Here is a 27,526-nt window from a genome sequence, read left to right as displayed (position 1 = left end):
AGGCTACAGAGAAAGTGAATGCTTAGTCACTGTTGCTGGGAAAGTTTATTAGTTCAGTCCCTGTGGAAGGCAGTTTAGAAGTTTTTCAAAGGACTAAAAATAGAACTACCATTTGACTCAGGAATCCCATTACTAGGTATGTATCAAAAGAAAAGTAATCATTCTCCCAATAAGTTACCTACTCTCATATGTTTATTGCAGCGCTATTCACAATAGCAAAGGCATGGGAGCAACCTAGGTGCCCATTAAGAGTTATCTGGATAAAGAAAATTTCATACATATACACAATGGAGTACTATGTAGCCATGAAAAATAATGAAATCATGTCCTGGAAACCGTTACCCTAAATGAATCAATGAAGACACAGAAAATCAAATATCACATGTTCTTTCTTATGAGAGGGAGCTAAACCCTGGATAGATATGTATATTGAAATGGCATCAATAGATACTGGGAACTTCAAAAGTAGGGAGGGAGGGAGGGAGGGAGGAAGGCAATGGCTGAAAAACTCTATTGGGTAGTAGGTTCATCAGTAGAAGCCAAAATCTCAGTATCACAAAGAGTTACAAACCTGTACATGTACCCTCAAATCTAAAATTAAAATTTCAAAAGATAATTCTTGATAAAATGTTTAACTATAGTCTAATAAATATTTAGCATGTAAATATCCTAAGATCAAAACTTTTCTTTCAATAGGGTTTATGTGGTCTGTTACAGTAAATAAGATTTTAAAACTTATCTTCACAGATATATTATTTTCTTTATAATTTTATCTTTTAGAGCTATGATTATAGAGATCTTCAACATTGAAAACATATGAGTTTCTAATTTTCTATAATTTCATTTTGTTTTGTATTAAATTTTTTTAATTCACTAAGAATTAGTATCCTTGGACATTACATCTTTTGAATCAAATTTTCACTCAGGCATAGACAATTATGTAAAACAGATTAAGATAAAAATCAACAAACCAATAAACAAATCACATTCCACCAGAGCACATGAGTTATGACTTCATGTCCTGCTGATGCAGAAGATACCAAAGGATATTGGAGGAGGCTGGTGTCTGGAAGGATCTCTATGATTAAGCGTAATTGTTTCTCTCTGAATTATAAACATTATTTAAATAACTCTTTTTCTTTCTTCAAGGTTGATAATCATAATTTATCTGGGTTATGTCTGTGCTTTATCCTTTTCATTAATTGTATCTGATACATGGTGATCTCTTTGTTATTTCAAACAAAACCCTTTCCTTAGTTTTGTCTTTTTTTTTTTTTTTTTGACAGAATGTTATGTTTGATTAATTGTATTATTTTGTTCAGATATAATAATTAGCCAAAAATGGTACTCTTCAGATTCTGTTCACCATGGGCTTTGGGGGTCAAGCTGACCTGCTTTTAAATCAGCCCTTTAGTAACTGAACTGCCTTAAACAAATCACTTAACATCTCACAATATTAATATCTACATATACTTCAATTCACACCTCGTAGAGTTGTGGTAAAAGTAGTTTGTATTTAAATTTAGTTTATAAATATATTTGATTGTTTACAATAGTACCTGGTATATTCGATTCAGTTGATAAATGGCAGTTAATATATTTTTGGGTTTCCTTTATGCCCCAGTATATTTCTTCAGAATATTTCCCCACATTGTTTTTTTACCCATATTTTGCATGCATGTGGGGTTTGAGTTCATATTTTAGGCTCTGCGAAATGTCTTCTTTGCAGAAAGAATGTTGCTGACCATCCCACCAAATGAGGGCCCCCTCCTGTTTTTACCTTACTCTTTCAATTTCTCATTTGATAGCATATCATAATTTGTAGTCATTTTGTGTATTCTCAAATGCTTTCAAATGCATTTTCACCAAGAATGAAGGCATTATGATAATAGGAATGTTTTCAATTACTCTTTTTCCTCCCTCCCTACCTTCCTTTCCCTCTCTTTCTTTGCATTAGCTAATATAATGACAAGAGCATAGCAGCTGTTTAACAACTAGGCAATTTATTTCATCAGTAATTTTTCCATTTATTTCAAAGCTTTCTTATTCTGCTGCACAGTAAATTTTGTTTTTGTTAATTCCTAACACTTTCACTACTCTAAAGATCTATTTTTTTACCTTATTTTCACAACTCTTATTTCAGTCTCTGACTTTCGCAGGGCCTCTTTCATCACTCTCATTTCCTTAAAAGGTTAAGATGATGTCAAAAGTATACCCTTTGATCCTGGGGATGTAATATATTTTTATCATTTCTCTTCCTATAGGTTTTATGTAGTATAATTATTATCTATTTTATTTATAAAACTTTTTCATAGGTTCTATGCTGCCTTTTGTAGTTATTTTCTAACTTTTAAGTGAAATCAAATGTCTCCAGGTCTGAACAAATGGCATGCTTGCAGGGCTAAACTCTTTCTGTGTCCCCTCACTGCTTATCTGAATGATGTTGAAGCCCTCCCGTGACCTTAACCACAGAGGTATATATCATCCATCCATCCATCCATCCATCCATCCATCCATCCATCCATCCATCCATCCATCCATCCATCCATCCTTCCATCCACAGTTTAATCTTTCACGGGCTAAAGGAGTCTAGGAATATAACTAGCATCAAACACATTCAGTAAAGCACATTCTCTTTGCCTAATTTTCTCTCTCGTTGTCCCAAGATCTTTCCAAACCTAGCATAACAAATATTAAAATTTTATATTCTATGTATTGTCGTTTAAACGGAAGTATTTTTTCCTGTAAGAATCTTGACAAACTCAGAGATTATATTTCTGCTGATGATAGTATAAAACAAAGCCAAAAGTTAAGAACAAACATAAAGCCTTACAAAGTTGACAAATACATCTCAGTTTTTTTTTTTTTTTTTTTTTCCAGATTTGTGACTATTTCAGGGGATCTGAGCTTCCTTTAGGTGCTGTATGTACACCACGTAATCCCCTCTGACTCAATCGCCCTTTTGCTTGCACAGTCCTCAGTCTTGGATACTTACTTGTATGAACTACATAAAAGGAATCACCAGCTCTCCAATTCCTATCTGGGTTTCCAGTGGAGAGCCAAGGAAAAGTTAAGTGATAGAAGAGTGAAACTGAAGAATTTTATTTTCCTGAGCCGTCCCTACTGTGTCACCTTGGCTCTTTCAATCTGTATCAGTGGGCCTCAACAATGGATTGTATTAGTCCGTTCTCATGCTGCTAATAAAGACATACCTAAGGCTGTGTAATTTATAAAAGAAAGAGGTTTAATGGACTCACAGGTCTATGTGGCTGGGGAGGCCTCAGCATCATAGTCGAGAGCAAAGGGGAAACAAAGGTTCGTCTTACATGGTGACAGGCAAGAGAGCTTGTGCAGGGGAACTCCCATTTATAAAATCATCAGACCTCGTGAGACGTATTCACTTCCAGGAGAACACTATGGGGAAAGCTACCCCCGTAATTCTGTTATCTCCACATGTCCCCATTCTTGACATGTGGGAATTATTACAATTCAAGGTGAGATTTGGGTGGAGACACAGTCAAATCATGTCAGGGCCATCTTCTGAAATCTGGTTAACAGCCTCTTTCCTTTGCTTGTTCAGACTACAGCTCATCCTGCGACTTCTGAATTCTCACTGTTTTAGTGGAGTGATTATTTTATGCATATGGTACTTGCTTAAGTTACTATAATATGCTACTGAACACCAGCTGGTAAAAATTGGGATATGGCCTGTAACCAGGGTAGAGAGGAGTACTTGCACTTCCAACTCCCCCACTCAGATACATCCTCCAATTTGGCACTTTTAGCCTGGCAAACAACTCTGAATCTCACCCATCCTCCATCCAATCTGCAGCTAAGGATGTTCATCAAACAACTTACTATATCTTATCCTTAGCCAGAGTGGCTCTTTGCAGGCCGGCTGTCTGTTGCCAAGAACTTTACTAATTCACCACGTTGTTGTACACACAATACTGAGAAGCTGAAGAATTTACACTTGATGGAGGGACATAGTTAGCTTAGAGATACTTGATTAGGTATCTCCTTCTTATCTATTTCTAAACTATCACCTGACAGGTACAACCCTGCTCCAGACCTGTAATGAGGGCAAGGGCTTTTCTAAGGAGATTTTGGTGTGTCTGTATCTATAATTGGCAGAAGAATGTTCCAATGACCTCCACTCCAACCCCTTTCTGAGGTTATCATGGTGAAATGTCCACATAAAGTATATATTTTATGGGATAGAAAATTTTAAACTTTACTTTTTATATGTGACTAAAAAAAATGTTACCTTGGTTTTCTGTTTAACATGGCCTCTACTTTAGGTAAGTGTCCATGTCTAGTCAATTTTCTTAGTTATTTTACAAGCCAATTTGGGAGAAATTTAAATTTTCTCATTTAGCTGAGGTTTAGTTTCTGATTTAGGATCTTTCCTACAGAGACTTGTTTGTGCTATGACAGGAAAAAAATATTCAGGGACAATCCCTGATGCTTGCATGTGCTATTGTTTTGGCTGAACATACTTTTTCTTCTATTTTTCTAAAAAAGTTGCTTCTTAAGGATAAAATATCTCCTAGAGTAGGATTGCTTGTATTTTCTGTGCTACAAATTACACACTAGACCTCACTGTGCTAGGTTAGAATACTCCAACTTTGATTTAGAATAGCACTTACGGATTCCTGAATTATTTCAAACTCTTATTGAGAAGCCAGAGTAAAGACCAGCTACTCATAGTTATGACTCATTTGTTGCAACTTCCATTTCCTGCAGTATCAGAATGATGATCTTTCATTGAAGCAAAAGTGACTTCTATTAGAGGATGCAGAGTTTCCCATAAAATACCTTCATCACTAACCTACATACCATCAAAAGGTTTGCCAACAAATTTTAGAGGTTTCCAAGGGATTTTCTATTAATATTTCACATAACACTGAAATGCTTTTACAAAGATGAGAATTATGTGTTTGCAATTGAAAAATTATTTCAATATGATGCCATTTGTACGTCTGGAAGAAATTCTTGCATGCAGCATTGAGTTTCACCATGTTCTAATTTTCATACTAGAGAAGCTTCTTTGCTATTTTTTCCCCTTTGGAATATTCAGTGAGTCCCTGAGATGGGGATTTTGAGTGCTATTTTTCTTCTGTCATCTTTTCTGAACGTTCTTGAGCTTGACTGGAGAAATAAGAAGAGATTAGGAAGGAGAAGAGAAGTCAGATAATTTTCTAGACAAACAGTAGTAACAAACACTTACAAAGACCCCAAAAGTAAATGTTCATGTTAGATAACATGTGCTTTGGTGTGTTCACAGAAACATAATGAAATATTTCAATAACAACTGTATATAGAATTTAAGAAACTGGTAATGATCAACTAGTTTACTATTCATGTAAAAGCCATTTGCAATATTATAGAATGCTATATATATTTTTTCTAGATTTATTATTTATAAAGTTATACAATTAAAACTTTACTAGCTCTAACATTTATACATGTAGGTAGAAAAGCAATCCCTTCAATCTCAGTTGTATTTTTCTAAAATTGTAAATGTTTCTTTTTATAATAATAAGACTTTACAGAATATGCTAGTCAAAGTAATGAAAAAATGTTATTTCATATATTTGTAGGTAAAAATGTAGTGTGGACTAACATAACAGAGAGGCCAGATTAACGTCTAATATTTGAAAGGCATCTATTGACATATTAGGCAAGCAATGTGTGCACAATTTCCCTCATTCAATATCATACAAAAACTTAAATTTACCATGTAAAAGGATGTAGCTTTTCCAGGGTAATTGTACTTTTGAAATCTTGTTATTAAATGCTAAAGGGGATTATCTCTTTTTTTTTTTTTTTTTTTTTTTTTTTTTTTTTTTTTTTTTTTTTTTTTTTTTTTTTTTGAGACGGAGTCTCGCTCTGTCGCCCAGGCTGGAGTGCAGTGGCCGGGTCTCAGCTCACTGCAAGCTCCGCCTCCCGGGTTCACGCCATTCTCCTGCCTCAGCCTCCCGAGTAGCTGGGCAGGCGCCTGCCACCTCGCCCGGCTAGTTTTTTGTATTTTTAGTAGAGACGGGGTTTCACCATGTTAGCCAGGATGGTCTCGATCTCCTGACCTTGTGATCCGCCCGTCTCGGCCTCCCAAAGTGCTGGGATTACAGGCTTGAGCCACCGCGCCCGGCCAAGGGGATTATCTCTTTATAAAGCTCTGATCACTGTTTGAGAACAAATATTTTACCAAAAGAATATCTAAAATATTATTTTATTAAATGTTTTGTAATAATCAGGTAATTTATTTCAATTCCTCAACCTTTTCCATTTATCAACCTCCTCTCCACTGTTCTCTATCACTAGACTCATAGTGAGATGAAATAATGAAAGATATATTATTCCTCCAAGTGTGCTGCTTGAAAAACCACATCATTTGCTTTTAGAACTCATGCTGTTTCCCTCATGAGTTTCATTTAATATATTTTACATACATTCCTAACAGGTGTTGAAAAACCCCACTCTCTGCTTATAGAAAGACCATATTTCACAGCGAAAAATTGATTGTAAATGGTGGGTTATATTTCACTTGAAGAAATACATATTTAAACTAGTAATTACAATTTATAGTGCTGTCCTTATAAATCCTAACAGCCCCTTAATTCTCTATACCATTCATGCTAATTCTCAGACAGAAGTTTCCAAATGAAAATAAACGTTATAAATCTTTCAAAGTGGTCATGAAGATACATTTTGTGAAACTATAAAAGCCATTAAATTGACAATGATAATATTGTGTGCATGGGCATATCTTAAAACCATGGATCTATATCATTTAGCAACAGGAACTAAATATGCTACATAAGTGGTGAGTGCTCTTCAATTATCCCCATTATCAGGAGGGAGAGACAAAGTGCCCGGAAAGTTAAGCAGCTGCTGGGAGTCTACATGAACAGAACTTGTGAATTTCCTAAATTGTCTGACTAAACTATGTTTTGCTGTAAATAAAAATATAGTGTTGAAAGGAATTATTAATTATTGAGAGATGAAAGAAAGTGCAAATTATTGACTGTATGTAGAGTCTCCAGGCTGGATATCTATGGCATCTTAATTTCAGTCTCAGTCAGTCATATTTCATTCTACTATAATGCTATCACTACATTTTGTTCCCCCGAAATCTCAATTTTAATGCATATCTTATAATTAAAAAGTTACATTCCCCCCATCCTTGCTGTACCAAAAATTATTTCCAATTCCTTCTTTCTCCTACATCATACTTCCCTGGTGAAATTCTCATAATGACTTGATTTGTCCAATCATGTTTAAAACATTGTTATATGACTAGGATGACTCTCAGGTAATTACCTAGCTCTTTGATCTAGAACACTACATATATATACACACACATATATAATATATGTATGTATTTTGATCTAGAACACTACATATATACATATATGTATGTATTATATACATATATATGTGTATACAATAGTCATTGTTACATGACTAGGATGACTCTTAGGTAATTACCTAGCTCTTTGATCTAGAACACTACACATATATACACATACATATGTATATTTAGAATACACACACACACATATATACATATGTATGTGTATGTATACACATATATTTATGTATGTGTATGTGTATATATGTTTGTATATGTATACACATATATGTATATATGCGTATATACGTATGTATATGTATACACATATGTATATATGTATGCATTCCATATATACATATGTATATGTATATATATGTAGTGTTCTAGATCAAAGAGCTAGGTATTTACCTAAGAGTCATCCTAGTCATATAACAATGTTGTAAACATGATTGGACAAATCAAGTCATTATGAGAATTTCACCAGGGAAGTCTGATGTAGGAGAAAGCAGGAACTGGAAATAATTTTTGGTACAGCAAGGATAGGTGGAATTTAACTTTTTAATTATAAGATACACATTAAAATTGAGATTTGGGGCAATAAAATATGTGTGTATATATAAAATATATACATATATGTATATATGTAGTGTTCTCTCTATATATGTATGTATATGTAGTATTCTACAGTGTTCTATGCACAGTTAAGGAAACTAACTCCTATATACATGAGGTGCACAGTTCAGGCTCACATTCATTATTATATAATTTAGTTGTTTGATTTACTTTCTCCCTTCTGTGTGGAAGAGTATTAACCCTGTAGTTTCCCAGTCAAAAAAGGAAAAGCAACATTACTCTGTGTTGCAAACTTAGATGCTTCTTTCATCACTTTCACAAAGGGGCCAAGTTTTTACTCAACTGACAAGGTTATTTGTATTTGAAAATATAATACATTGAATTAAAAAATTCCAGTGACATAGGTGTACTTCTGAAATACAGTTAGTTCCATTCAAAACAATTGAACTAACAGTGGGAAAGAAAAAGATGATTTCTTAAGGAGATGCTGGGCAAGATAAAAGCGTATATTCCTCACTGTGTTTTGGAAACTTAAAAAGAGAAAAGAAATTCATATTTTCCTGTATGTCCACAATTATAGACTAGCACCATTATAATATTCTAGGAAATACATGCTATAGAAAGATGTGCCAAATTCCCCACTGTAGAGAACATTTTATTTCTCTAAAAATAATCTAAATCCGCTGTTATGGCAAGGTGCTTCCTAATGCAATTTTACTGTAATAATAATTTTAAGTTTTATTCCTAGAGCATAAAAGAAATAATAGAAATATACTCATTTACAGGCACTAATAGATTCTTCTAGTGAATACATCAAAATTTTTATTGTTGTTAGTAAAACAGCATTTACTTTTAGAAAAAGGCATTCATTGCCTTATATGGTCTCACCAATCCCTATGCTCTATGATATGAATTTCTTTCTGTAAAACTCAGATAATTTGAAAGAATATTTCAGAACAATAATAATTACCATACATTCATCCTTAGAGCCTTCTACATTTTGTAAATATCATTTTATTCTAGACTTTTCTTTTCCTTTTTGAAAATTGAAGCTTAGCTTATTGATGAGTAAGCAAAAATCCTGAGCAAATATTTGGCCAGGATAATTGGCTTCAGGGAATTGTATATTTTACTGATACTCCAACAAGTTAATCTAGTGCTGTAGCTGCAAAATAGTTTAACATATAATCATTCATGATAGAGAGTATATGCTGCCTGCTAGTTAACTAATCAATGACAAAATTACATAACACACCTCCTAAGAAGCATGCACACTTTCTGAGCTTCAGTATAGGTCAATTCATCCAATAAACAGAGAAAGAGGGGGAGGGGCCCAGATAGCCTACTAGAAGCAGCACCAAAACGATCCAAAACAGTGTGTGAATCCTGCACTGGCAACCAAGGAATCCAGGTTCTGTCATTAGGACTGACTAGGCAGCCGGCATGACCCAAGGAGAAGACGGAAGAGCAATATGGTATGGGAGCCCACCTAAGAGCCACGTGGGGCAGGGTAGCCCTCACCTCCAGCCAAGGGACGTGGTGAGTGAATGTGCTACTCAGCCTGGGAAACTGCTTTTTCCATGGAACCGTGCTACCCATGGATGGGAAGATCCCACTCAGGAGCCAATGCTCATCAGGACCTTTGGTACCAACCATGGAGCCATGCAGCTTGGTTAGAACCTTCCTCTAAGCCTGCTGAGTTACTGGGGGGAGGGGCAGCCATCACCAATTCTGTGGATGCCTGCTGTATAAGCTATCTGGACTCCTTGATGGAGTGGCAGCAGCCAACACTGCAGCTGCAGGGCCTCCCTGCAGAAACTCCAACTCTAGTCAAGGACTCATGAACAGAACTCTGATCTCCCTGGGACTGAGTACCTAGGGGAATGGGTGGCCATAGTCTCCACAGACCAGCAAATTTAGTCTTTCCTCCTGCTAGCTCTGAGGAATCCCGGATTCCCCACAGTGCAGCACACCACCTCCACCAAGGGACAGCCAAAGTGCCTCATTAAATGGGTCCTGCTTCCTGTGCCACCCAACTGGGTGAGTCCCACGAAAAGGGATTCTCAGACATCCTATAGAGAAACAGTCCTACTGGCACCATGCCAGTGCCCCTCAAGGCCAGAGATCCCAGAAGAAGGAGCAGGTACTCATCTTCGCTGTTCTCTAGCCTCCTTGAATGACATCTCCAGGCATGGGAGCAAACCAGATGAATAGGGCCTAAAGTGAACCCCCAGCAAACTTCAGCAGCCCTAAGGAAGAAGGACTTGACTATTGAAAGAAAAACAAACAAACAAACAAATAGAAAGCGACAACAACAGCATGAACAAAAAATTTCCCCAGAAAAACTTCATCCAAGGATCAGCAGCCTCAAAGATTGAGAATAGACAAACTCATGAAGATGAGAAAGAATCAATGTAAAAACGGTGAAAACCCAAAAGGCCAGAGTGCATTTTCTCCCCCAAACGATCACAGCACCTCTCCAGCAAGGACGCAGAAGGTGATGGAGGATGAGATGAACGAATAGACAGAAGTAGGCCTCAGATAGTGGGTAATAACAAACTCCTCTGAGCTAAAGAAGCATGTTCTAACCCAATTCAAAGAAGCTAAGAACCTTGATAAAAGGCTAGAGGAGCTGCTAACTAGAATAAACTGTTTAGAGAGGAACATAAATGGCCTGATGGAGCTGAAAGATGCAGCACGAGAACTTTGTGAAGCATACACAAGTATCAATAGCTGAATTGATCAAGTGGAAGAAATGCTATCAGAGATTGAAGACTATCTTGGTGAAATAAGGCAAGCAGACAAGATTGGAGAAAAAAGAATAAAACAGAATAAACAAAACATCCAAGTAATGTGGGACTATGTAAAAAGACAACCTATGACTGATTGAAGTACCTGAAGGAGATGGGGAGAATAGAAACAAGTTAGAAAGCACACCTCAGAACATTATCCAGAACTTCCACAACCTAGCAAGACAGGCTAATATTCAAATTCAGGAAATACAGAAAACACCATTAAGATACACCACAAGAAGATCAACCCAAAGACACATGATCATCAGACTCTCCAAGGTCAAAATGAAGGAGAAAATGTTAAGGGCAGCCAGAGAGAAAGGCCACATTATCTACAAAGGGAAGTCCACCAGACTAACAGCAGATCTCTCAGCAGAAACCTTACAAGCCAGAAGAGAGTGGGGGCCAATTCACCATTCTTAAAGAAAAGATTTTTTAACTCAGAATGTCATATCCGCCAAACTTAGCTTCCTAAGCAAAAGATAAATAAAATATGTTTTCAGAAAAACAAATACGGTGGGAATTATCACCACCAGGCCTGCCTTTCTAGAAGAAATGGATAAATTCCTGGACACGTACATTCTCCCAAGACTAAGCCAGGAAGAAGTTGAATCCCTGGATAGACCAATAACAAGTTCTGAAATTGAGGGAGTAATAAATAGCCTACCAACCAAAAAAAAAAGCCCACTACCAGATGGATTCACAGCTGATTTCTACCAAAACTATGAAGAGAAGCTGGTACCATGCCTTCAGAAACTATTCCAAACAACTGAGAATGACAGACTCCTCCCTAACTCATTTTATGAGGCCAGCATCATCCTGACACCAAAACCTGGCAGACACACAATAAAAAGAACTTCAGGCAAATATCTCTGATGAACATTAATGAGAAAATCTTCAGTAAAATACTGGCAAACCAAATCCAGCAACACATCGAAGAGCTTTTCCACCATGATCAAGTCAAGTTCATTCCTGCAATGCAAGGCTGGTTCACCATACACAAATCAATAAACATAATCCGTCACATAAACAGAACCAGTGACAAAAACCACATGATTATCTCAATAGATGTAGAAAAGATCTTCGGTAAAATTCAACATCTCTTTATGTTAAAAACTCTCAATAAACTAGGTATCGATGGAACATACTTCAAAATAATCAGTTATTTGTGACAACCCGCAACCAATATACTGAATGGGCAAAAGCAGAAAGCATTCCCTTTGAAAAGCGGCACAGGAAAAGGATACCTTCTCTCACCACACCACTAATAGGTAACATGGTATTGGAAGTTCTGGCCAGGGAAAGCAGTGAATAGAAAGAAATAAAGTGTATTTAAATAGGAAGAGAGGAAGTCAAGTTGTCTCTGTTTGCACAGGATGTGATCTTATATTTAGAAAACCCCATTGTCTCAGCTCCAAAATTCCTTAAGCTGATAAGAAACTTCAGCAAAGTCTCAGCATACAAAATCAATGTGCAAAAATCACAAGAATTCCCACACACTAACAATAGACAAGCAGAGAGCCAAATCATGAATGACCTCCCAATTCACAATTGCTACAAAGAGCTACAAAGAGAATAAAATACCTAGGAATACAGCTAACAAGGGACATGAAGGACTTCTTCAAGGAGAACTACAAACCATTGCTCAAGGAAATAAGAGAGGACAGAAATAAATGGAAAAACATTCTATCCTCATGGATAGGGAGAATCAATATCATGAAAATGGCCATACTGCCCAAATTAATTTATAGATTCAATTCTATTCCCATGCCATTCTTCACAGAAAAAAAAAAAAAAAAACTACTTTAAGATTCATATGGAACTAAAAAAGAGTCCACATAGCCAAGATAATCCTAAGCAAAAAGAACAAAGCTGGAGGCATCACATTACCTGACTTCAAACTATACTACAAGGCTGCAGTAACCAAACCAGCATGGTACTGGGACCAAAACAGACATATAGATCGGCAGAACAGAATAGAGACCTTAGAAGTAAGACCACACATCTACAACCATCTGATTTTCAACAAACCTGACAAAAACAGTATCGAGAAAGCATTCCTTATTTAATAAATGGTGCTTGGAAAAGTGGCTAGCCATATGCAGTAAGTCAAAATGGGACCCCTTCCTTACACCTTATATACAAATTAACTCAAAATGTATTAAAACACAAAGCCATAAAAACCCTAGAAGAAAACCTAGGCAATACCATTCAGGACATAGCCATGGGCAAAGATTTTAGGGTGAAATCGCCAAAAGCAATTGCAACGAAAGCAAAAATTAGCAAATGGGATCTAATTAAACTAAAAAGCTTCTACAATAGGAAAATAAACTATCATCAAAGTGAACAGGTGACCTACAGAATGGGAGAACATTTTCACAATCTACCCATCTAACAAAGGCCTAATATCCGGAATCTATAAGGAACCTAAACAAATTTACAAGAAAAAAAATAAATAAGCCCATCGACAAATGGGCAAAGGATATGAACAGACACTTCTGAAAAGAAGACATTTATATGGGCAACAAGCATATGACAAAAATCCCAACATCTCTGATCATTAGAGAAATGCCAATCAAAACCACAATGAGATACCATGTCATGCCAGTCAGGTGCCAATTATTAAAACATCAAGAAATAACAGATGCTGGCGAGACTGTGGAGAAATAGGAACACTTTTACATCGTTGGTGAGAATGTAAATTAGTTCAACCATTTTGGAAGACAGTGTGGTGATTCCTCAAGGATCTAGAACCAGAAATACCATATGACCTAGTAAACCCATTACTGGGTATATAACCAAAGGAATATAAATTATTCAATTATAAAGATACATGCACATGTATGTTTCTTGCAGCACTATTCCCAATAGCAAAGAGATGGAACCAACTCAAATGCCCATCAGTGATAGACTGGATAAAGAAAATGTGGCACATATACACCATGGAATACTATACAGCCACAAGAATGAATGCGATCATGTTATTTGCAGGGACATGGATGAAGCTGGAAGCCATCATTCTCAGAAAAGTAACACAGGAACAGAAAACCAAACACCACATGTTCTCATTCATAAGTGGGAGTTGAACAATGAGAACACATGGACACAGGCAGGGGAAAAACAGACACTGTGACCTGTTAGGGGTGGAGGGAGCAAGGGAAGGGAGAGCAATAGGACAAATAGCTAATGCATGCGGGGCTTAAAACCTGGCTGATGGGTTGATAGGTGCAGCAAACCACCATGGCACATCTATACCTGTGCAACAAACCTGCACATTCTACGCATGTATCCTGGAACTTAAAGTAAAAAAGAAAAAGAAAAATAGAGAAAGAAACAAAATAAATTATGTTAATTTTCCTGTTTTACATTTACAGGTTGTTACATAAATTGGCAAAGATGGCTCCTGTGTATTGACCTAAAATGTCTCCATGTTGTTTACTTCTTTACTGCAGCCCAAAGTTTACCAGTACTAAACTCAAATCTTAAACATCAAATTATTTAAAATATAGTGCAAAGAAGCATAGTTTTAGTCTGTTAGAGCCTATTTGTACACTCTTCAAAACTTCACCTCATGAATAAGAGTTAGGGAAGGAAGTGGAGCGAGATTGCCAAATAGAACCTTTCAGCAATTATCCTCACCCCCACAGGAACACCTAATTGAGCAAATATCCACACAAGAATGTACCTTCATAAGAACCACCAATTAGGTTTGTAATCACAGTACCTAGTTTCAACATTATATCAAGGACAGAGGCATTGAAGAGGAAAAGAAAGACAGTCTTAAATTGCCAACACCACCCCTCCTCCTTCCTCCAGCAGGTTCAGTGGCTGCGGGGTATGGAGAGAGAACATGTACATTTGGGGAAGGGAAAGTCCAGTAGTTGTGGGACATTACATTGGAACTCAGTGGTTCCCTATTACTGTAGAAAGCAACACAGGGCAGAATTCAGCTGTTTCCGGAGCATTTGGACCAGCTCTAGCCAGAAGAGAACTGTTCATCCCAGCAGTCAGGACCTGATTCCTGGTAAACCCCACCACCATGGGCTAAAGCACTCTGAGGTCACAAGAAAACCTGACAGGCAATCTAGAACACAAGGACTGCAATTCCTGAGCAATTCCTGCAATTCCTGGTGCTGTGCTGGGCTAGCATTGGACAAATCATCCATATGGAAACAAAGAAACATTGGTCTTAATCTGCACTACAGACCAAATTGACCCAATAGAAATTTACAGAACATTTTATGCAGCAATAGCAAAATACACATTTTTCTTCTCAGCTCATAGATCATTCCCAAGGATAGACCATATCTTAAGCCACAAAACATGCTTTAAACAATTCAAAAAAAAATTGAAATCATATCAAGTATATTATCTGCTCACAATGGAATAAAGCTAGAAATCAATAATCAGAGGTCCTTTGAAAGCTACACAAACACATGGAAATTAAACAATATGCTTCTGAGTGTTCAGAGGGTCAATGAAGAAATTAAGAAGAAAGTGGTAACATTTTGAAACAAATGAAAATGGAAACACATGACATCAAAACTTATGGGATACAGAAAAAGCAGTACCTAGAGGAAAGTTTAAAACAAAAAGCACTGACTTCAAAAGAGGAGAAAAACTTCCAAAAAAAAAAAAAAAAAAAAACCAACCTAACAATGCATATTAAAGAATTAGAAAAGCAAGAACAAACCAAACCCCAAACTGGTAGAAGAAAGCAAATTATAAAGATCGCAACAGAAGTAAATAAAATTGAAATGAAGAAAATAATACCAAAATGAAACCAAAAGTTTCGTTTTTGAAAAGCTAAACAAAATCCGCAAACTTTTAGCCAGACTAAAAAAAAAGAGGGAAGAACCAAATAAATAAAATCAGAGATGAAAAGATTCATTAAAACTGGCAATGCAGAAATTCAAAGAATCATTAGAGACTGTGAGCAATTATATGCCAATAATTTGAAAAATCTAGAAGAAATGATTAAATTCCTAGACACAACCTACTAAGATTTAACCATCAAGAAATCTGAAACCTAAGCAGATCTATAAAAAGTAATGAGGTCAAAAATGTAATAAAAAGTCTCCCAGCATAGGAAACCTGGGACCTAATAGTTTCGCTGCTGAAATTTACCAAACATTTCAAGAAGAATGAATACCATTTTTACTTCAACTATGGGAGTACGGATTACTTCCAGACTCACTCTACAAGGTCATTATTGTCCTGATACCAAAATCATACACAGAAACATCATTACAAAAAAAAAAAAAAAAAAAAAAAACCAAAACAAAACAAAAAAACACTATAGGCCAATAACTCTGATGAACATTAATGCAAGCATTCTCAACAAAAGATTAGTCTGGTGCAAAAGTATTTGTGGTTTTTGCAATTAAAAGCAATGGCAAAACCACAATTAATTTTGCATCAACCTAATAGTAGTAAACCAAATGAAAAACACATAAAAAATCATTCATTACAACCAAGTGGGTTTTATCCCAGGGATGCATAGATGGTTCAGCATATGCAAATCAATCAATGTGGTACATTATATCAACAGAATGAAGGACAAAATCCGCATTACCATTTTGACTGGTACAGGAAAAGCATTTGATAAATTCAATATTCCTTCATAATAAGGAAAATTGGTATAAATATTGGGTAAAAATACTAGTATAAATAATACTGGTATAAATAAAATTGGTATAAATACTGGGTATAAAAACGGTAAAAATACTGGGTATAGAAGGAACACTTCAACTCAATAAAAGCCATATATGACAGACCCACAGCTACTATCATACTGAACAGGGAAAAAACCGAAAGTCTTTCCTCTAAGATCTGGAACAAGACAAGGATGCCCACTTTCATCACTGTTATTCAATATAGTAATGGATATCTTAGCTAGAGCAGTCAGACAATAGAAAGAAATAAAGAACATCCAAATTGGAAAGAAATAAATCAAATTATGCTTGTTTGCAGGTGATATAATCTTATATATGAAAAAAACCTAAAGACTGTACCAAAAAATGATTAGAACTAAAAATTAAGTTGCAGGATCCAAAATCAATGTACACAAATCAGTAGCATTTGTATGTGCCAATAGTAGCAATTTGAAAAAGATATCAAGGAATAATCCCATTTACAATGGCTATAAGTAAAATTAAATACCTAGGAATAAACTGAAGCAAAGAAGTGAAAGATGTCTACAATGAAATCTATAAAACATTTATGCAAGAAATTGAAGGGGAAACAAAAAATGAGAAGCTATTCCATCTTCATAGATTGGAAGAATCAATATTGTTAAAAAGTCTATATTACACAAAGCATTCTGCAGATTCAATATAATGCCTGTCAAAATAACAACAACATTCTTCACAGAAATAGAACAAATAATACTAAAATATACAGGGACTACAAAAGACTAATAGCCAAAGCCATTCTTAGCAAAAAGAAAAAAACTGGAGTAATTGCATTTCCTGATTCCAAATTATACTACACAGCATGGCAGTATAACCAAAACAGCATGATACATAAAAATAGATACATAAACCAACAGAACAAAATAGAGAAATTAGAAATAAATACATATATCTACAGTGGCTCATTTTCAACAAAAGTTCCAAAAACATACACTGGGGAAAAGAATCTCTTCAATAAATGATACTGGGAAACTGGATATCTGTAGGTACAAGAATAAAACTTGACCCCTATCTCTCACCATATTTTAAAAAACCAAAATGGATTGCATACTTAAGCCTAAGACTTCAAACTATGAAACTACTAAAAGAAAACATTAGGGAGATTCTCCAAGACTCTAGACTGGGCAAAGATTTTTTAAGCAATAACCCACAAGCACGGGCAACCAAGGCAAAAATGGACAAATTAAATCACATCATGTTAAAAAGCTCTGCATAGCAAAGGATACAATCAACAAAGTGAAGGGATAACTCATGGAATGAGAGAAAATATGTGCAAACAACTTATCTGACAAGGGATTAATAACCAAAATATATAAGGATCACAAACAACTCGAGGTAAAAATCTAATAATCTGACTAAAAATATGCAAAATATCATAACAATTATTTCATAAAAGAGACATACAAATGGAAAACAGGTGTATGAAAAGATGCTCCACATCATTGATCATCAGAGAAAAGCAAATCAAATCTACAATGAGGTATCATCTCACTCCAGTTAAAATGGCTCTTAACCAAAAGACAGGCAATAATTTATGCTGGCAAGGAAGTTGGGGAAAGAGAACCCTCAAACAATGTTCATGGGAATGTAAATTATTATAATCACTATGAAGAAAAGTTTGGAGATTTCTCAAAAGATGAAAAATACAGCTACCACATTATATTATAAAGTAATCCTGCTGCTAAGTATATATCCAATAGAAAGGTAATCAACATATAGAAAAGATGTTTACGCTCCTGTGTTCATCACAAAACCATTCACAATAGCAAAGATTTGGAAACAAGGGTCTATTGAAAAATGAACAGAGAAAATGTTCCATATGCAATGGAGCACGATTCCACCATAAAGAAAAAGTGAGATCCTGTCATTTGCAACAAAATGGACAGAACTGGAGATCATTATGTGAAGTGAAATAAGCTGGGCACAGAAAGACAAACTTCTCATGTTCTCACTTATTTGTGGGAGCTAAAAATTTAAACAACTGAATTCATGAGAATAGAAAGTAGGATGACAGTTACCAGAGGCTGAGAAGAATACTGGAGATGGGGTGTGGTTGAGGAATGGGGTTAATGAGAACAAAAATTAGAAAGCATGAATATGCTCTAGTATTTGATAGCATATCAGCATGACTATAGTCAATAATAATTTGATTGCACATTTAAAAATAACTAAAAGAGTATAATTGGATTATTTGTAACACAAAGGATAAATGGTTGAGGTGATGAATACCCCATTTACCATGAAATGATTATTACATATTATAGTAGAATAGTCCATATTCATTAAGGATAATTTTTATATTATGCCATTACTTCTTATAGGAACATGATTATTTCTGAATCATAAATGTAGGTAATAACTTATATGATATTGAACAGTATGTGAAAACAATTCCAATTATAAAAATGTAACACCCTAATTGTCTTCTATAAAATTCTTTTACTGTCTAAAAAAATTACCAAAGTATATTTTTGAATATTCAGACTTCAGAAAATAAATAGCAAAAACTTACAGCTCTTTTCAATCAACACTCAAATTTTTCTCCCACACCCTATATTATAGTCAGTAACGTCCCCAATTTTTTGTACGTGTTTACACACATAGGCACAAAAATGTGGAATTATACTTTTCATTATATTGTTATGTGCTTTATTTAATCAGCATTATAATTAGGGCTTTGCTTCATCTCTTTAGTGGTGGTGGTATAATAAGACTATCCCATACATTTTCTAATCATTCTCTTCACTTGGAATATTTGTTTTATTTTTTAAGTTATCACCATTTAAAATATAAAATATAATCAGCATTTATAAACATTTATTTTTTCTGCACATATGTGAATATATCTAAAGTATAAACTCCTATAAGTGAACGACTGAGGCAAAGAAGGTATATACATTTAATAGCTACTGCCAAATTGCTTTCCAGAAGTAATGCAACCAAGCAATACTGCTGTCCAAATAATTTGCGAGTGCCTATTTTGATTTTATTCTGGTTAAGAAAGCAGATAATTAGGCTTTAAAATTATTATAATTTGATGGATTTAAAAACTTTGCAATATTGTTTTAATTTTATTGTTTCTCATTATTAGTGATTGTGTATCTATTTATGGGTGTATTGGACATATATATTTATTCTTTGGGGAGTTACTAATTATCAGCCATTGCCCGTTTTTATATTTGCTTTTTTCCAAATAAAAATAGTAATTTTATATATATATATATGAAAGCATACGTTCATCCAATTACTATGATTTATGTTACAAACTCCTTCTTTCAGTCTATTTCTTGTTTTTAACATTGTGTATATTATTAATTTTTGCCTCTATGTCTGCCATTCATATAAGTGATGAACACATGACTGGGGATGAAAAAAATAGCAAAAACTTACAGCTCTTTTTAATCAACATTCAAATCTTTCTCCTACACTCTGAATTATTATACTGATTACTGTCCCAAAATTTTTTGTAAATATTTGATTTATATATGGGAATGGAAAGAAAAAAAACAAACACTGAATGATATTAAGTGAAAAAAAGTTAAATTTATCCTTATTCTGTTCTTCACTTACTACAGTTAGGTATTTTCATATAATTCTGTTTTTAGTTATTCAATGGTTAATAAGGGAATTTTAAACAACTGATTCTACAATCATTTCTTGAGTTATCACAATTGCATGGTGTCCATTGATAATTCTTCTCAGTTATCATGCTTTCAATTTTACGCATGTAGCTCAATCTGGATCAAAGTGTGGTGTATTTTTCTTTTATTTTACGTAACAGTCTTCAGGGCGAATTATTTTAGAAGTTCAATTATATCATCAAGAACTCAGTTTCTTTCTAATATGTTCTGCCATCTGCACAACTAATTTTATCTTTACAGGTAGCAAATTGGTTACTCAAGTTCTAGGCTTCAGAAAGCTCACACAAAATCCAGAGGAATAATAATGTGTTCTCCTTCAGGGTTAAACTATTCTCACAAGGCGCTCAACAATCTTCTTTTCACTACACATTTGCTGAGATTAAGTTGCATGTTCGTTCTTGAACTAATTAATTACTGGGAAGAATAATTAGTTTGCACTTTAATACAGGCTTCTGCTGCAGGTGAGAAAGTTGTCAATTTCTTCTGAGATACACAGCTTTGAGGGAAATGTTAATACATTGACAGTATTGATAGTTGATTAGGAAGCAAAATGATGAGAATGGGACATGTTGATAGGCAACATCATTATAGATTCTAACATGAGGGAATAGCATACTTTCACTTTCTCTCCTTATACTGATATATATTTTTTAATTTCTAAAACATTTTAAATGGAAATATTTTTAGACAAGTTTGAGAATTAGTTTTACCCAACTTCTACTAATGATCACATCTTTCATAACCATAGTATAATGAGCAAAACCAGGAAAGTAACATTAGTATGATACTGTTAAACTATGAGCCTTTTAGTATTGCTAGTTATATTCTATAGTTTATTTGTTTCCTACGTATTTTAAATATGAGACATCAATTCTTTGTATTATTTTAAGAACCTCAGACTGAATCTTGATCCTTCATATGTAAAAACAAGAAAGTAACATCTTTACTCTAAAACTTATTTTTTCTACTTCAACAGTCTCCTTCACTAGCAATTTCTGTCTTTATTACTTTAGGTTTACATGATTTATAATACACTGAATTTTATTTGTAAGACTTTTCTTTATTTTTTGTGGAAGATAAATGCTACATGAGCAATGTTAATTTCAAAATTTGTAACAGCTCTGCAGTTGTGAGTTTCTTGGTCAATATTTAGTTAGAAATTAGATTTTAAAGAAGAACGTCGATTTTGTGTGTATTAGTTAGAAATGTTTGCTCCATTAAGCTTCCCCAATTAATGATAAATAAAGTAGTTAATTAGGACAATTTGAACCAGATGTCTGTATCCTTCCTGCAGCATAAAATTAAACTTATTTTTGGGTTTTTTTTTTTTTTTTTTTAAATACAATAATCTGCCTTTTACAACTAGTTGCTAAATTTTCAGGTGCCTCTTACTATATCTGATAACTTATCATTGGTTTTCTTTAGTATTTGAGTTCACTCTTCTCTCTTTAAATCATTTTTAATGATTGTTGGGTGATTTAATTCATTCTCAGGAATTCATACATTGTCTACTTGTTGACTCCAAAAATCATTTTCACATACATTTTTCTTCTGAGCCCCATCTTGTAAATATTCAGTACTTTACATTTATTTTAAGCCTCACATATTCAAAATTGAACTTTGTTTTGCTTCAGTAAAAATGACTTTATTTTCCTATACCACATAAGCATTTCTATCCAAATAAATTTTTGACTTCTAAATTATTTCACCTATGCAATTAAGTAAAAATTTATAAATTCTGCAAATTTTACCTCCAAAATATATACTGACTTGTTGAGTTTTCTCCATCTTAATAGGCATATGCCTAGTTCAGGCCAGAATTATCTCCTCTTCCACCAAAGCACATCTCATAATTATGTGATGATATCCCAGTGGTCATCCTACATAACACTCACCTCCTCTCAATATTCTCCATGGTGTAATCATCATGACTTGCTTAAAATATAAATCAGATCCTGACTGCTGAAAAACAATTATCCATGGGTTCCTTGCATTTCTGCATATCTTGCAAATAGAAGCAGTTGTCTATCTTTGCTCTAGACTATTTTGAAGGATGTTTATAGATCAAAGAGATAATTTTCAAAGATAATGTATCTCATGCTAGACCCAAGTGTAAGCATGTTTACTCTCCTTTATAATGAAGATCACATCCTTTCCTGGAGAAAGGGCAGGCCGTTCATTACAAAAGATTTATGTTCTGTAAGTTCAGAGTCCCTGTCTTGCAACAGCACCTATTCATTGCTTGTCTCAGTGTCCATCTGGGCCCATCTGTGTTGCTGATGTGGGACTTGGAAATAAGAAGAACTGGAACAAATATGTAGATCCTCATGCTGCTTGCAATGCTGTGAATGACAATGGCTTTTGTCTCCGGTTCAAGAGTCTCAAGTCTTCTACCAGCATTCCAATTCTGTCAGGCTCATTATAACCTTGCAAGTAAATTCTCCAACTAATTGTATTTCTTAATAGTCAGTCCATCTCTCTCTCTCTGTCTTGTGTGCATATATTAGTATTTTACTATAATATCTTAAAGAAAATCTGGTGTCTTTGTAGAACCTGAGATGTTCTGCAGGATCCATATACATCATTCTCATTTAGTATAGTGCCACTCTCTGATTTACTTACTGCAATTTAGCCATTCCAACCTTTATTCAGTTTCTGAAATATGTCAGAGTTTTTCTTACTTCATGGCTTTCCCTCTATCCTCTTATCCTAATATGGTTCTCCTTCTTAACCTTTAAGAATCTGTCTCCTCACTTCTCTAAAAGAAAGTCTATCTTAACCAACCTCTCACTCCTTCATCCTCACACCCATACCATTGTTCACGATCAGCTACCTGGTTTCTTTCCTCCTAGTTCTCACCACAGTGTAATATTTGACTAGTTATTTGTTTTGTCTGTTTTCCCACTAGCTTATATGTCTAAATCTCAGCACAGAGTTGTAATACAGTAGGTTTTCATTATGTACTTGTCATACCTAATGTGGTTGTGTATATATGATTTTCTATGTCAATCGTGTATGAGAAAAATAAACATTTATTTATACATTTAATAGATTTCTAGATACACTGGAAATCTATTATAAACTAGAAAAGAACCATAGTGTCCTAAAATCCACAACATGTAATCAATAAATTTACCTTAACTCTATATCCATGTAGTAGTTATTCTAGTGTTAAAACATGAAGTGAAAAATAAACATTTGTTTTCATTGATTGACGTTATATCTATATGAGCACTTCACTGAAGACAAAGTAGAGAATGGACTAGAGTTCTGGAAAATATCGAATATAGTTGGGATCAGCAAAATAATCAACGATGTGTCTTTTGGCTTTTTGAAATTGTACTTTTCTTTCTCTATGATTTAATTTCAAATTAACTAAATATTTGGGTCTGCTGAGTTTTCTAACAGTTTTGAAACAGGAAAGTCAATTGTCTTATTTAAGAGCTATATTTAAAGCAATAATTTAAAACCTTGACTTAGTCACAAATGCACCATATATTATACAGTTGGTGGTGGGAGATGCATGTATATTTCTGCTGTAAATGGGGCTCTTAAAGATGGTCTATGACAGAGTGTATGAAGTGCAACCTCGGAGTGGGCATCTCAGATTATCCCAGTGACAATAGCTCCTAAACTGCTAGTAAAACTATATCTAAAAGGATAAAAATCACGGGTCACTGGTAATTGCAGAAAGGGCCACTTGGCCTCTTTTGTTGACAGAAATACAGTTTTTCAAGTTAAACTGATCAGGCTCTGACTTTTATAGTTTCTTGGAGAGAAAAATATCTCAATGGCAGAATGCAAAAATGAGAAAGGTATTACTAATAGAGAAGAAAGATATATGAATACTGAAATTATGCCTCACTACAGAGATACAATTTAATCAAAGGTAGGAAGAAATGAAAACAAAGTCGAAACAAACATTTCTTTCTTTTCATATCCATTAAAATTTTCTTAAGAAATCTTAAGACTTGCAGAGCCAAGTGTGTAAACCAGCCAGAAGGACTGCAGTGGCAGGGCCATGTTAGCACCATCAAGAGGGAGTGTGGGGTGAAACTGGCTGCAGGGACCCAGTGACTGGATAGGAAGCATTAGGTTGTGACAAGTTTGTATCACGCATGAGTATAAGCTAGTCATTCTTGGCTCAGGAGGCATTGGAAAGTCTGCTCTGCCTTTACAATTTGTCCAAGGAAATTATGTTGAAAATTATGATCCTGCGATTGAAGACTCTTACAGAAAGCAACTTGAAATAGATGCACAACAGTGTATGCTTAAAATCTTGGATGCCACAAAAACAGAAAAATCTTCAGCAATGAGGGCTTTGTACATGCAAAACAAACAAGGCTTTGCGTTAGTTTATTTCATCGTAGCAATGTCCACATTTAATGATTCCCAAGATCTAAGAGAAAAGATTCTTCAAGTTAAAGACATTGATGATGTTGCAATGATTCTTGTCAGTAATAATTGTGACTTGGAAGATGAAAGAGTTGTAGAAAAGGAACAAGGTCAAAATCTAGCAAGACAGTGGGCCAACATTGCATGCTTATAATCTTCTTCAAAATTACAAGTAAATGTTAATTAGCTATTACCCAGTGCAACAAATTAACAAAAATTCCAGTGGCTGGGAAGGCTTGCAAAAAGTCACGTCAGCTGGTTTAATACACTGAATGCCTTGTAGCTCTGAGCTAGGTCTGAAGAACTGTTGCCCGATTCAACAGTGCATTCCAACTTTGTTAAACCTACCAACATCTTAGACTTTCCTATTGTGGTGTCCCTTAAGAGATGGATGAAAGCTCCTACATCAGTTTGCAAATTCTTATCATGTTTCAATATCACAAGTTAGATTTTTATTCATATAATAGTCCTAAGTATATAGCTAGTAAAATCAGATCTATATCAAATACACTAAGAAAAATTCTTCATCTACTAACGTGGTAAATGTCTGAAAATGATGTGCTGTATCCTTTAACATGCCCCATACTTTGTATTGAAGAGTACAATAATGTAAATCCTAAACACACCACTACTTTAGCATAATAAAAGAAAGTCCAAAGAGCTCCTATAAAGACTATTCTAGATAACTTTCCTTCTTTGATACTTGTAGCTTATTGTAATTTTTAAAAATAAATTCAAGGTCTTTATCATTGTATTGTACAAAATAAGTACTTGGATCAACATAGATATATAGTTTTATAAGTTTTCAAAAAAACTGTGGAGTCAGTAATCTTGTCTTTAAAATATGGTAGTCCCATCAGTATAATGTCTTAGATTAAACATGTTGCCTTTCATATCTGTTGGGAAGGAAAGGTCAAGATTTTTCAAATCTCTTACTATATGTTTGCTTTTTTGTTTACCTGGTGAACAATGTTTATACTTTTATGGATAGTAGGGGTCTACAACAAGAAGTATATATTTTCAAGTAATTTTTTGATGAGTTAACATTTTTTGTAAATCATTTCAGGCTTCTACATCTGTAGATTCTCATTGTGAATCCCTTACTTGCTTATGCATAAGTGTATTTGAAATACCAAATATACAGTTTTAGTATTTTTGCCTGTTAGTGATTGTATCATGTATGTAATGTTTTGGTCGATATGTTAAATCAAGCTTGTTCAACCCATGGCCCATAGGCTGCATGCAGCCCAGGGTGGCTTTGAATGCAGCCAAACACAAATTTGTAGATGTTCTTAAAACATTATGAGAATGTTGGCGATTTGATTTTTTTAAGCCCATCAGCGATTGCTAGTGTTAGTGTATTTGATGTATGGCACAAGACAATGCTTCTTCTTGCTATGTGGCCCAGGGAAGCCAAAAGATTGGACACCCCTGTGCTAAACGATATATAAGTACTGTGGATGCCAATGTGGGAAGTGATTTTATCATGTGTAAATGATCTCAAGGCCCAACTTGCATAACTGTTGCTGCTTTATTTACAATACCTTGTTACTTTGTGTGCATTAGCTTTTCCATGTAAAGACTGGGTGTCTGTCTATCAGGGAGCCACAGTATTTAAATTGACCACCCTAATGTTACAGCTACTTTGAGGTGGCTAAATGTAAACCAAAATCCTTAATTAAAGTGGTACAATGTTGTATAACTTATCATCAGTAGTTCAATAAATTTGGATTGCCACGTAAGGTTCTGGATTTTTCTTTTAAAGGAAAGATATTTTGAGATTTATTTGTTTATCTCTTTTACCATAGGAAGGAATAATCATTGTACACCTATTCAGAAACACGTGTCTATGGGTGTGTGTATTCACTCATGTAAGTCAGTGGCAGAGACCAAAGAATGAGTGGTTGATAGAATATGAGTTGATTCAGTCATTCTTTATAATCTATGCCTAGAAAAATCACAACTGTCAAGAACATTGGATAATTGGAAGTGCAGGAAAGGAGAAATTCCTCTAGGGAAAAATCTTAGGAGTCCAGTTAGATATTCCTTCTTATTTTTTTTTCCTAGGGATAATCCTAACTGCAAAATTTAAAAACAAGATATAAGTTTTCCCATTTTCTATGTTAGTCTCATTAAGAGTGGCACACTTCTTCCATAGAAAGGAAACTATGTGTTTCAAAGACAATATTCTTTTAAATAGAGTGAGATTAAGCTATTAAAATCAATTTGGTAGGCCTATTTATGTGTTTATGCTCATTTTTTCATACCTGAGTATAGTTGTAGAGGAAGCCCAACTATGCTTGCCAAATAAAATAGAGGCTGATCAGTTAAATTTGAATTTCAGAGAAAAAGCAAATACATTTTAGCATAACTGTGTCCCAAATATTACATGAAACATAATAATGCTTGAAAAAATAAATGTTGTTTATCTAAAGTTTAATTTTACTTGGAATTCCTGATTTTATTGCTAAATCTTATAAGTCCAGATCTAGGGCACTAAGAGCCTACCATGACGTCATCAATTATGCAGTGAGGGAGAAGGAAATAACTTAATGGCAGAGTGATCAGGTTATATTGAACAACTTCTCAAATTTAACATTGATGGGTCTAGAGTAGAAGTATCTACAATTGAGATTTTATAAAAATCTATTCTTGGCTCATAGAAATATTATTAACTAGGTATATTTCTAATTAAGAATTTCACTTCAGTGACTATGTATAGGAAGTGCCAATACATTTATAGTTCTATTTATCTGTCTGTAAGAACTCATACCTTTCTTGCTAACACAAAAAGTAGGAAGGTTTCTTCACATTAAACTATAGTGTTTCTTGGACTAGGTTATTTGAGCATTATAAAGAAACTTTGTAATTTAGTTGGTTTTCATTTGGATGATTTTACGATTTTTTTAGAAAAGTGGAGAATGCATAAAGATATGATATCTTATTTAGTTTTTTTGTCATTTCAATTGGTGTTTGGAAGATGGTACTATCTGGCTCTGTTGAGCACTATGTACTCATTCTGCTCTGATTCTAAACTTTAATCTCTTATGAGTAGACTGAAAAGACAGTAACAGG

At 34.5% G+C, this 27,526-nt stretch overlaps 1 pseudogene; it reads left to right on the top strand.

The window, feature by feature from the left end:
* Window positions 1–9,373: 9,373 nt before the first annotated feature.
* Window positions 9,374–24,638, top strand: LOC126949025 (ras-related protein Rap-1b-like; annotated as a pseudogene).
* Window positions 24,639–27,526: the final 2,888 nt, after the last annotated feature.

Source organism: Macaca thibetana, chromosome 2 (assembly GCF_024542745.1).
Source record: "Macaca thibetana thibetana isolate TM-01 chromosome 2, ASM2454274v1, whole genome shotgun sequence".
Lineage (NCBI taxonomy): Eukaryota > Metazoa > Chordata > Mammalia > Primates > Cercopithecidae > Macaca > Macaca thibetana.
Note: the sequence above shows the minus strand (reverse complement) of the source record. Positions and strands in the feature narration are given on the sequence as shown.